This window comes from Sciurus vulgaris (assembly GCF_902686455.1).
Source record: "Sciurus vulgaris genome assembly, chromosome: 3".
NCBI classification, from domain to species: Eukaryota; Metazoa; Chordata; class Mammalia; order Rodentia; family Sciuridae; genus Sciurus; species Sciurus vulgaris.
Window position 1 is genome coordinate 144,778,158 of NC_136463.1, and position 11,271 is coordinate 144,789,428.

The 11,271-nt window shown below is 41.9% G+C and overlaps 1 long non-coding RNA gene across 1 annotated transcript; it reads left to right on the forward strand.

Moving 5' to 3' along the window:
- Nucleotides 1–476: 476 nt before the first annotated feature.
- LOC306656767 lies at nucleotides 477–7,732 on the forward strand. The gene is made up of 3 exons (XR_013762637.1): nucleotides 477–599; nucleotides 1,041–1,233; nucleotides 7,359–7,732. It is a non-coding gene; the product is annotated as an uncharacterized lncRNA (long non-coding RNA).
- Nucleotides 7,733–11,271: the final 3,539 nt, after the last annotated feature.

Consider the following 11,271-nt stretch of genomic DNA (forward strand, 5'->3'; position numbering starts at 1 on the left):
TCTTTAAGAAGTGATTTGAGATAAGAATCTTGATTCTACATTTCCTCTCCCCTGCATGCTTTCTGTAAATCAGGCAAACATGCTAGTTTTGTATTCAGGAATTAATATTAGCCTGGTATTTGCCACTAGCTTTCTCCACTAGTGCATAACATGTACCCTGTTAACTAATAGTGCTAGCCACGTAAAGATCATGGAGTACACTTAAAACAAAAGTGGGGTCCTCAGTGTGTAGTTTCTTAAGCCATTACAAACAATAACATGGTCCTTCCATGGAAAGATTACTGGTGCAAATCCTACCTGGAGCAGGAGATGCCAAATTCCTGAAGTACTCTATCAGTTACTATATGGTCTAGGACTCTACTGATTTAAAGTGCAGAGTTGAAGTCTGCAAGTTTCCATTAGGGCTCTCTTGCTTTTTTAAAAAGAATTTTAAAATGTATTCAAAATTGAATTGTTCAAGGTTGTTTCCATGAACCCACAGGAAAAGGCCCTTGGATGAAGGAACACTGCAAGAGCCAGTGTGCTTCCTTGACATGGATTGTCCTTTTTAGCCCTGAAACCATGCCCAACCCTGGGAGGCAGAGGCCAGCCTTCCACAGGTGACTCAGCACCTTCCTTCCCCCTCAGCAGATGGAGGTTGAGGAAGGAGGTGGAGCCAGGAGGGAAAAGGGGCTCCAATGACGGTATTTTCCAGCAATTTTTTTTCTTTGGATTCTGGGCTTTTCAAAAACTGTAGGAGTGGCTGCATGTAAATAGACCTCTCTAATAGATGTCTGGTTGCCATTGACTCTGCAGATTTAATCCATTAAGTACCTTCTATAGAAAAAGGAAACAATGCCCCACAATGCAGAGGATCCACCTTAACAAATAAAATACAACCTGAATAGGACAGTGCAAGAGGAGAAATCAGAACCGTTTCAGATGGCAAAAGGCTCTTTGTTGTTCGTTTATTTATTTATTTTCCATAAGGGAAGCTAAATCAGTAGGCTGATGCTTGTGTTAATCTTTTTCTTTCCTTTTTTTCCCCCCTCCTCCCTCAGGAAGGAAGCCATTCAGGCAACAAGCAGGTTCTTATCCAGGCGTTCTTATCATCAACTAGAGGAGCCCGCACTGGAAATGAGATTCAGAGCCACAACCAGAAAAGGCTGTTTCCTTAATTGAGCATCTCCCTTTTGAAGTCCTGTCTCCCCATGGAGCCTGGAGCTGGCTGGGTCCCCCTGGCCAACATGACTGGTGTGTAATCTCTCACACACCAGAAACAGATGCTCAATGGCATGGAGCTTTTTCGAAAGGCCTTTAATAGGATTTCTCAATCTTCCACATGTCGGGCAGGCAGAGGGAGGGACAGTTTTCAGAAAAGCCCCTGATCAAAGGGTTCAGGATTTTAGCACTCCAGGGGTTTCCTGCCAGATACACCTCAGTCAGGATTCTGCAGTTTGGGGGGATTCTCGGCGTCCTGAGACCACGCTGTCCCTTCTCCTGCCAACACCCTGCCTGGCCCATGAGCCTTAGGACCATTTCTCTTTCCACTTCCTCCAGTTCATGGAAATTAAAACTAATATTCTTTTTTTTTTTTTTTTTCTTGATGACTTTGGGTTGAGACACATGATTTGTTAGGAACTCTGATTGATCAAAAGATGAAGCAAACATCTCCTTTGAAGTTGATTTTGGGGAAGGGGCTATTAAAAACAGTCAATCTCATATGCTATCTCTATGCCATATATCCTCCATAAATATGGGTAATACCAAAGGTAAAAACAAGATTGTCTTGGGAATTAAATGATATAAAACATGAGAAGCCCCTGGCACAAATATCCTGAAGAGCTCAGAAATGTTTATTATTTGGTTGTTAAATTCAGTCTAATCCTGAGGATGCTTCAGTACTTAAGTCCTTATGTGACCAATTGCAACCTGGCTTGGTACATACACTAAGTGGAAGGTGAACTTAGGGGTGTGACCGATGGTAAGTCCCTGAGTCTTAGTCAATCATAACAACTGAACATCTGTCAGTCACTGGCAACCAGCTGATTCAAAGAAAGAAAAACTCTCAGTAGGAACCAATGTAGTTGTCTGTACTTCACCTCTATTTTCTGTCCATAAATGTGGTCTGAGCATGTTGTACCATTGAAGTTCTTTGAACTTCTGGTTCTGAGGCTGTCTGAGTCTAGAATCGTTAAGTCCGGTTAAGATCTTTCTAAATTTGTTGCAATTTTGTTTTTTGATGAATTCATTATTCACTTTTTACCCACATGAGCTGGAGAGCTCTTAGATATCTGCGACTGAGCCCAATACAAAGAATAACAACACTAAAATATGAAGCGAGTAAAGACTTTGTGGGCTGCAGTATTATAAGTGTACCTGGGAGATGGAACTCTGTGCTGTGGTTTGGATATGGTTCATGTTCCCCACGGGTTCTTGGATAGGATATTTGGTCCCCAGTACAGCAATGTAGAGAGGTGATGGGTCCTTTAAGAGGCGAGGCCTAGTGGGTATCATTAGGTCATTGGGAGTGTGTCCTTGAAAGGGATTAGGAATAGTCAGTTCTGTTTTACCAGGTGGTCTCTACATCTTGCTTACACTCTTGTCTTCCCTGATGCCTTCTGCCATGAGGTCCTAACCAGAGCCACGCTGAGGTTAGTGCCATAAGTCTGATCTCTACAACTGTGATCTAAATAAGCATCTTTTATTTATAAAGTACCCAGCCTCAGGTATTTCATTATTGTACCAGAAAATAGACTACTACTCCCCCTGTTAAGACATATGTGGCCCTTTCGTATATCCTCTCCCATTTCCTACTCTTTTTTCCATGTCTACCAGCGCTTTCCTACCTTCTTCCTCTTTCTCCTTGGACATATTGTCTCCTCACACTGAGTAAAACCCCCAAATCATATCAATATAATTATGCAAATTTTTTCTCTTCTGCCCTGGCTACTGAGCTTTATAGAGAAAAACCCTGCCCAGACTTACATCACCAAAATGTTATTTCCAACATGAATAAGGAACACCTCTACACGTCCCTAGTCCATATGGAAAAAGGGACATGCTCCTCAAGTTCTACTCACCTCCTCCCCAGATGGCTCTGCAGATAGCTCTGTCTGTCTGGTGGTAGAGAAAATGGAGGCAAGATCATGTGAGGCCATAATCCAGGCAGGACTGGTTATATAAAGGAACAGGTAAATTACAGTAGAGTCACCCACAAAGGAGCCTGAGTAGTGACTGCAGAGATGGAAGAACTGCTGAGGAGTTAACATGATATGTGACAGACAGATCTGACAGTACAAAGCCTGGAAAGGGCATATGTGACTCAGAAACAATGTGGATTCAGTGGAGGGCAGAGGAAGAAACCAGACTTCAGGAGGCAATGGGTGAAGCCTCTCAGGAAATCTGACCATTAAGGGAAGATGAGAGGGTAAGGGTAGAAGCTGGAACAAAAGGAATATGGAGGCAGGTGTGCCTGCGTATGTGTGGGTGTGGGTGTGTGAGAGACAGAGACAATTAAGTGCATTTAGGAATCCCAGTAAAGAGTAAGACTCAAGAGATGCAACTCTGAGGACAAGAGAAAAGGATATATCATAGTCCTAATCAGAGAGAAGGCAGCTTGCTTTACTGTTATGTAATTGAAGGAAGCAGAACTGAGTCTGGGTCCAGGTAAGTGTGTAGACAGAGCAGTAGCATATCACATTTTCCCTGGTTATCGTAGCTTCAGCTTTTGCCTTTTCTGTTCAAGATCGCTCTGCTAGGCTTTAAGCATACATAACAATGGCCTATGCCTCTACCCTGACATGCCAAGGCAGCTCAAAATCATGATCTTATTAGCTAAACCTTGCATTCTCTTATAAAACCTGCTCTCATCTCCCATATCAAACCTATCACCAAAGTCAATTTATTTTAGCTCTTACTTTCTTGAAATTCCTCTTCAGCTCTCCATTCCCGTTTAAATCTTTCATGTTCCCAAAGGACCCATGTATTAAAGGCTTAGATCCCAGAGTTGTACTATTGGGCCAGGAGATGGAGTCTTTAAGAGGTAGGGCCTAGTGAGAGGTCTTTAGGTCATTGGGGGAGTGCCCTCGAAGGGGATTTCAGGATGTTAGCCCCTTCTCTTGCTCTTTTGCTCCTGGACATGAGATGAACAGGTTTGCCCTCCTATGTGCTTATGTCCTGTTGTGTAGCTTCACCACAGGCCCAAAAGCAAAGAGGACAATCAGTCAAAGACTGGAACTGCCTCAACTGTGAGCCAAAATAAACTTTTTATCTTCATAAGTTAATCATCTCAAATGCTTTGTTATTGTAATGAAAGGCTTACAGTCCCCAGTCTTTAACTAGATCAGGACCCTGTTTCTTCTTGCCTAGATCACTGTAACAGCCCCCAGTGCATTGCTGTCTGTAGTGCTATTGCAACAGAATTGGTCTCCCACACTTGAGAGAATCTTCAAAGCTAGATTTAATAGACCCAGCTGGGTCCTTGATGACCTCCTTATCTGAAAACCCAAAGGAGTGGCTTCCTGCAACTATGATATCATTGTATGATCTCAACTCTCCCTGGCTACAGGTGACTGGATTGAAAGACACTCATGATCCAAGTTAGAACAATCAGACTCTTTCTTTTGATAATTTACAATGAGGACTTAGAAGATTTTAGGCAGTCTTAGTAGCAGTTAAGCTAAATAAGTGCTCTCTAGGTGATTTTTACTTCTAATACCTTTTCTACTTTGCTTTTCCTCACCGCCCCCCCCCCCCCCCGCATGCTTATTATGTATATCTGGTGCACTTAAAGACATCTCACATTTTTCTGAGGCTCTGTTGATTTTTTTTTTTTCACTCAATTTTGTCTCTGTTCTTTGGATTGCATAATCTCTATCCATCTATCTTCAAATTTGCTAATTTACCAGCTCAAATCTGCAGGGCCCTTCTAGGGAATTTTTCATTTCAGTTATTCTACTTTTATTGAAGTGTTCCATTTAGTTCTTTTTTTATGACTTCTATCTCTTTATTAATATTTTCTATCTGATGAGATGTTGTCACCATACCTTCCTTAACTTCTTTAGACATGATTTCTTTTAGTTCTTTGAACATCTCTATAATGGTGGCTTTGAAGTTTTCCTATTAAATCCAACATCTAGGTTCTGTCACAGGAAGTTCCTGTTGCCTATCTCCCTATCCCCATGGATTGGTCCCACCTTCCTCTTTCTTTGATTGACTTGTAATTTTTCTTCTTGTTCTTGAAGATGATTTTAGGCAATGTACTATAGCCAACTCTGAATGTTGATTCCCCTCCTTTATCTCTGGAGTTTGCTTGTAGTGTTTGCTCATTTATTCAGTAACTTGGGTAGACTGCTTTATGAAGTCTGTTTTCTCCAACAATGTGAAGTCCTTGGTGTTGCTCCTTGGAAGGCACAGCCTTGGGTATGAACACAGTCACCCTGGATGGCAGCAGGTAAAGAAAAACTCTATGTGACTCCCCTTCCTTGATCTATCAGTTAAGTTTTCTGCCTCAAACTCTGTTGTTAAACTCAATTTTTGGCTGGTTGCTCCGTTGTTCTATGAAAATGCTCTGGGGCATAAATTTCTTAGCAGTCAGATCTAATTAAATTCAGTCATATTCAATGGTAATTTTTGATGTTCTTTATTATGACTCCATATGAGGTCTTCTTAGCTGTCTCTTTGCTGGTCCTCTCTGGTAAATGAGGTGGTCTATGGTTTAGTCTATTATTTTTAATTAAAAAGAGCTATTGTTATCAAGAGTGCTATCTATTCAAATGTCCCCATACTTTGCTACAAAATAAGTCCCTTTTCTTTGGGAGAGAGCATTAGAGCTCCCTTTTCTTATGAGTTTCTCTCTTCCTGGTCAAAATCTCTAAGCAATTATTCTGGGTGCTGGGTGAGGACATTGCCTCTAGTCTTTTTTTATCTTTTGACAGTCCTAGGGATTGAACACAAGAATCTGTGAAAATGCTCTACCACTGAGCTACATCCTCATTCTTTTTCCAATTTGATTTTTTTAAAAATATTTTTTAGTTATAGATGGACACAATACCTTTATTTGATTGATTGATTTATTTTTATGTGGTACTGAGAATGGAACCCAGGGCCTCGCACATGCTGGGCAAGCACTCTCCCACTGAGCTACAACACCAACCCCTTCAATTTGATTTTGAAGTTGCCCAGGCTGACCTTTAACCTGAGATCCTCCTGATTCAGACTTCCAAGTTGCTGAGATTACAGGTGTGCACCAAAGTGCCTGGCGTACCTCTGTTCTTCTTGGTGTCCCTCCCCTTGAGTAGAAACTCTGCCCTATCAGAAGAGCAAGGCAAAGGTGATTGGATCTCAATATTCTTGGTATTCCATGCTGGGATCTCTGTCGTATGAGTGGTGGCTGGGTGACAGGAAAAAGCCCATAACCTCTTGGCCCACTAACAAGGGATTTGGGCTCTTTAACTAAGAGTTGTGGTGATAAGACATGCTAGTGGGCTGCCCCTTCTGGAGAGGTATGGAAATGGTGACTGGTTGTTGAGAGGAGGGGAACTGCACACCTAAGCCAAGTAGAATTTTCATCAAGCTGAGCTGCAAGAAGGAGAAGGTAAGAAGCTGATAATGGCCCAAATGTTATAGAATTGTTCTGTTCTTGAAATCAAATTTTAATAGATAGTCTAAAAGATATTTTCCTCATTTGCTAAAACTTTTAGGACAATTTCTAGACTTTTAAATGTTGTTGTTTATAGCAGTACTTCTTATACTGCCATCCTAAAGTCATGGGCCTCATTCACATTGGAGCTATAGTGGATTTCTATCTTGATAATAAAAAACACTTTCTGGTGTAGGGTTGGAAGATGTCTTATTCAAACATACTCACTATGTTCCAGTAATTTTCCATCAGACAATAGTGAAGTGTCTTTTCAAGCACAATGACAGGCCTATAATCCCAGCAACTCAGGAAGCTGAGGCAGGATGATTGCAATTTTGAGGACAGCTGAGGCAATTTAGTGAGACCCTATCTAAAAATAAAAAATAAAAAAGGGCTGGGGATGTAGCTCAGAGGTATCGTGCCCATAGGTTTGAGGTCAAGTGTCTTGAGGAAGGCGTGCCTTTTTTCTAATTTACATAAAGTTTCCTTTGAATCAGGCATCTGGCTATGGTGATGAAGGTCAGGGGGATGGAGTGTGATGGTGATTGGAGATAGAGGCAGTCATGATTAGAGTTTGGTGGCAGGGCTGCTGCATTTGGCTGTATGTGTTGTTCATTGTGCAGATGTAGGTCATTATAGATTTATATTTATTTCTATAATTATAATTATGCTGAGTTGTTTCCTGTTTAGTCCTCCTAATCCACTCCTTTTGCTTGTCTCCTTTTCTGTGTCCCAGGGAGTTGCCTGAATGAACTATCCCAATGGGCCACCTTACTTGTCTGGCTTCAGGCTGAATTCAGAGATCAGAGGACAAAAGGAACCCGAGGAAGGAATATTTTTTACCCTAATTCTGTCTTCGCTGGTTTACCACGGGTTAGCAACATCCCTCTACTAAAGGTCAAAGTTCCTGTGAAACAGCCTTTTGCATTCAACCACCATTCTCTGGTTCGTAGTACTGCGCCCTGCCCTTGAACCCTTAAGCCCAGCGGGTGATAATGGCTTCCAACTGTTAGGAGTCCTGAGGTAGTATCTATTATTTGTTTCCCTAATCCTGCCCATAACTTTGTAAATAGTTCGTTCATTAAGCTGTCCTTAAATTACCCAATTTGAACACACCATCTGTTTCCTGATGGAACCCAGGTTGATGGCAACAATTTCCCTGCAGGTGGCAGTCAAATATCATGAGGACTGGGTGCCTTTCTCTACCTTGCACCTGAGCTGGCCATCCTGCGGTGTAGAATATCAGTGGTGATGATTGGGGTAGACAGAGATAATGAAATAATTTCAAATGACAGAATAAAACTAAGATGTGCAATTGAAAATTCAGATTTATGAACATGTGGACAATGCTGTATGAGGATGATCATTCTAGCAGTTCATGAGAAACAGGCTGGGATAAGGGGTAGTTTGAGAAAGACAGGTCAATTTGGAAGCTGCTGTTCTATTCTTGGAACAAGATAGAGTAGGAAAAGAGACATAAGAAAGAAGAGAAGTATTGGAAGACCATGGCAAGCAGTGAGTAAGAGAGGAATTGAGGTTTTTTTTTTTTTTTTTTCGGTGCTGGGGATTGAACCCAGGGCCTTATGCTCGCAAGGCAAGCACTCTACAAACTGAGCCCCAAGGAATTGAGTTTGATTCCAACAAGTGGATTTTATTCACGCAACACACGCTCAATTTAACATTCCCAATAATAGCAAGTCAACTTAACATTCCTATTAATAGCAAGTAGCAAATACATTTAAGATTTACCTGCTTATTGACCTAGAGTCCAAACCCCATGGATTTACTCAACGCAACATCTCTTAGCTAAAAAGTCAATCAATAAGACCAAAGGAATTCTTCTCAGCCGTAGCCTCTCTCAGCTCCTTGGATGTCCACGAATGTCCTCGGATTGTCTGATGAGTCGGAGGCTGAATATTCAGAATAGCAGTCGTTGTCGTTGGAGCGGTGGTCAGCCATCCAAGTTTAGTGACAATGGTTGATCAGCGATCAGTGATGGTGTGGCCAGCAGCAGGGGCAGTCAAGTGACAGAGCGACGTGGAGTTCTCTGGTCATGGTGCTGCTGACCATTTGCTCCAAAGTCCAGTGACTTAAGTAGTGATTTTTAGCCTAGTCATGTTCTCATCTCATAGATAAAGGTTCATATTGACATTGGTCAGGAGTATCAGCCTGCCACACACCCGCCATACTTGCTCCATACAGCAAGTCTGTAACAAGTTGACAAGGCATCTTCTACGTTTTATGATTTTAATTTTTACAAGTCCAGGAAAATATCAAATACAACTTATTTTCACTATATAACACACAACTATAGCAATTCCTATTATTTTTCTTGTCTAGTTACAAAGACCCAATGCAAGGAAGCAGTAGAGCTTTCTGGAAACTCGGGGATAGAAGGAAAGACAAAGAACAAGAATAAAACATCACCATGGCACATATGGGTAGACTACAGGGTTGAGGAAGATTCTAGAAATAGCATTAATGAGGAGGAATAATTGCATCTTAGACTTATTCAATGCTTCCTGAGTTATGGCAGAAGAATTCTAAGAGTCTAACGAGTATTAACTCACTTAATCTTCCCATCAGTTTTGTGAAGTAGATCATGTTATCTCCATTTTGCAAATGAGGAAACAGAGGCACAGAGTTCTAGTTAAGCAAGTTGGTGAGCAACTGAGTGGAACTAACTCCAGAGCCTGAACCCTGCTGCCTCTCAAGATATGTAGGAAATGGCTCAGGACCCAGTTGTCCCGAATTCAAGTATCTGACCTCATCTCCACCTGATGTGTCCACCAAGATGGTGAGAATTAGCTTCTTGCTGTTTCCATACTTACTAAATCCTTTCCTACTTCTGACAGGAATGCCTTCCCCTTTCTTGCCCACCTGGTAATAATAAGCTGCATCTGCTGAGAGTTTCTTATGTGCTATCACTGTTTTGTGTGTTTGACATGTATTCACTCCTTAATCTTCATGATGAGATGGATATTGTTATTATTATCAGCTAGAAGGTAAACTACAGAGAGAAGGGATTTCTGTTGGTTTTATTCACCATAATGCTACCTTGTACAGTGTAACACTCCACAAACATTTGTTGAATGAATGATATTTATACTGATGAGGAAACTGAGGCACAGCTAGGCCTAAGATGACATTAAGCAGGGGGCTGTGTTTGGGCCTCAGAATCTGGCTTTACAGCCTGTGTATGTGGTTTCATAAACTCACTCCAGGTCAGTCTTTAAGATCAGCTCAAATGTCAACTCCCATGGGAAGTTAGAAAGGAAATGGTTCTTCTGAAAAAAGAACCTTCTGAAAAACCTTCCCATTCCTTCCCACTTCCCATGGGAGGCCTTAGAAAAAACAGTATGTCCCAGGCTTGCAGCAAGAGCATCACAGAGCATCTTGCTTTATCTTTGATTTTGAAGCTGCTTCCTTGTGGTCCTCTTCCCATTTCTTTGTTCTCCTCTCTTGTCCTTCCCTGTGATCCTGTCCTCTGCTATACTCATTTTGGATTCCCAGGACCATCCTCCCACCCTTGGGCTCACCCTTTTCTCCTTTGGTCAAACTCTGATAGTGACACTGTCCATGCAGACACTCCCTCCCCGTAGCCCCCTGGGGCCCATCGTGCTTGCTTGCCCTACAGAAAACCACACTTGGGTTTCCATTTCTATCCAACCTTTGATCCCCCTAAAACCATTTTTATCATTTGCAAATTGCAGCTCCTGCTTCCTCTCAGGCTTTGAAATTAGGCAGTGTGAGCCAACCTGGATGTAGTGCTCCATCTAAAGTAGGATTGGTCGCACCTCCTTGCTGACTGCTCCTTGTAGCAGCAGAGAGAGGATTAGCAATGTATTGATTAGACACCTAGTAGAAACCTAGCAAGGAGCTAAGGCGAGTATGCCTGTGGGGGTGAGGGATGGCTCTTAGAGGTGTGCTAAGATTGCAGAGTCTTGTTTTGAAACCTCGCCAAATGGACGAGTAGTCTCATCAGACTTCCCAGATCGGAGCAGATTGTATCTGTGATTGGATTCTGTTCAGCACTGCTTTTGTTGTGACCTCATGCTCCGTAAAGGAGCTGTGGACCTGACAACTGATAGTGATAACTAAAGCTAAACATCTAGAATTTTCCAATTAGAGGATTAGGAATTCATTTCTAAAACTATGAGTTTGTGAAGAAATACTATGTGATATTTCATAAACCACAAATACTATTTTCTCTTTGGGGAAGAACCCCATTCTTAGGAAGTCAGTTATGGAAGGCAAATTGCCTGTTGAGGTCTCGTTTCAATTCCTGGCTCTCAGAGTTTGTGACTCATAACCACAGAGCATTCAGCCTAAGCCCAGGCTGCAGCCTGGAGCTGGGAAAGGAGGTTATTGCTGTAGGTGACTAAACAGCATCCAGCTGAGGTAGCGGAATCTGGTGCTGCTAATGAGAAAAGATGACTACTGCCTCTTCTTTTCCACACACTGGAGGTTTTCTTTGGCAGATTTTCATTCTCTGCATGAAATGGCTGACTTGTCTTTCCAGACATAAAGTTTCCACAGATATAGAACTGTGGAATGGTCAAACTAGGAAGTTTCTCATGGACCATCTTTTTGGTTTGTTCAAGTTAGATACAGGGCAACCAAGAAAGTGACCAAGTAACTTAGTTGAG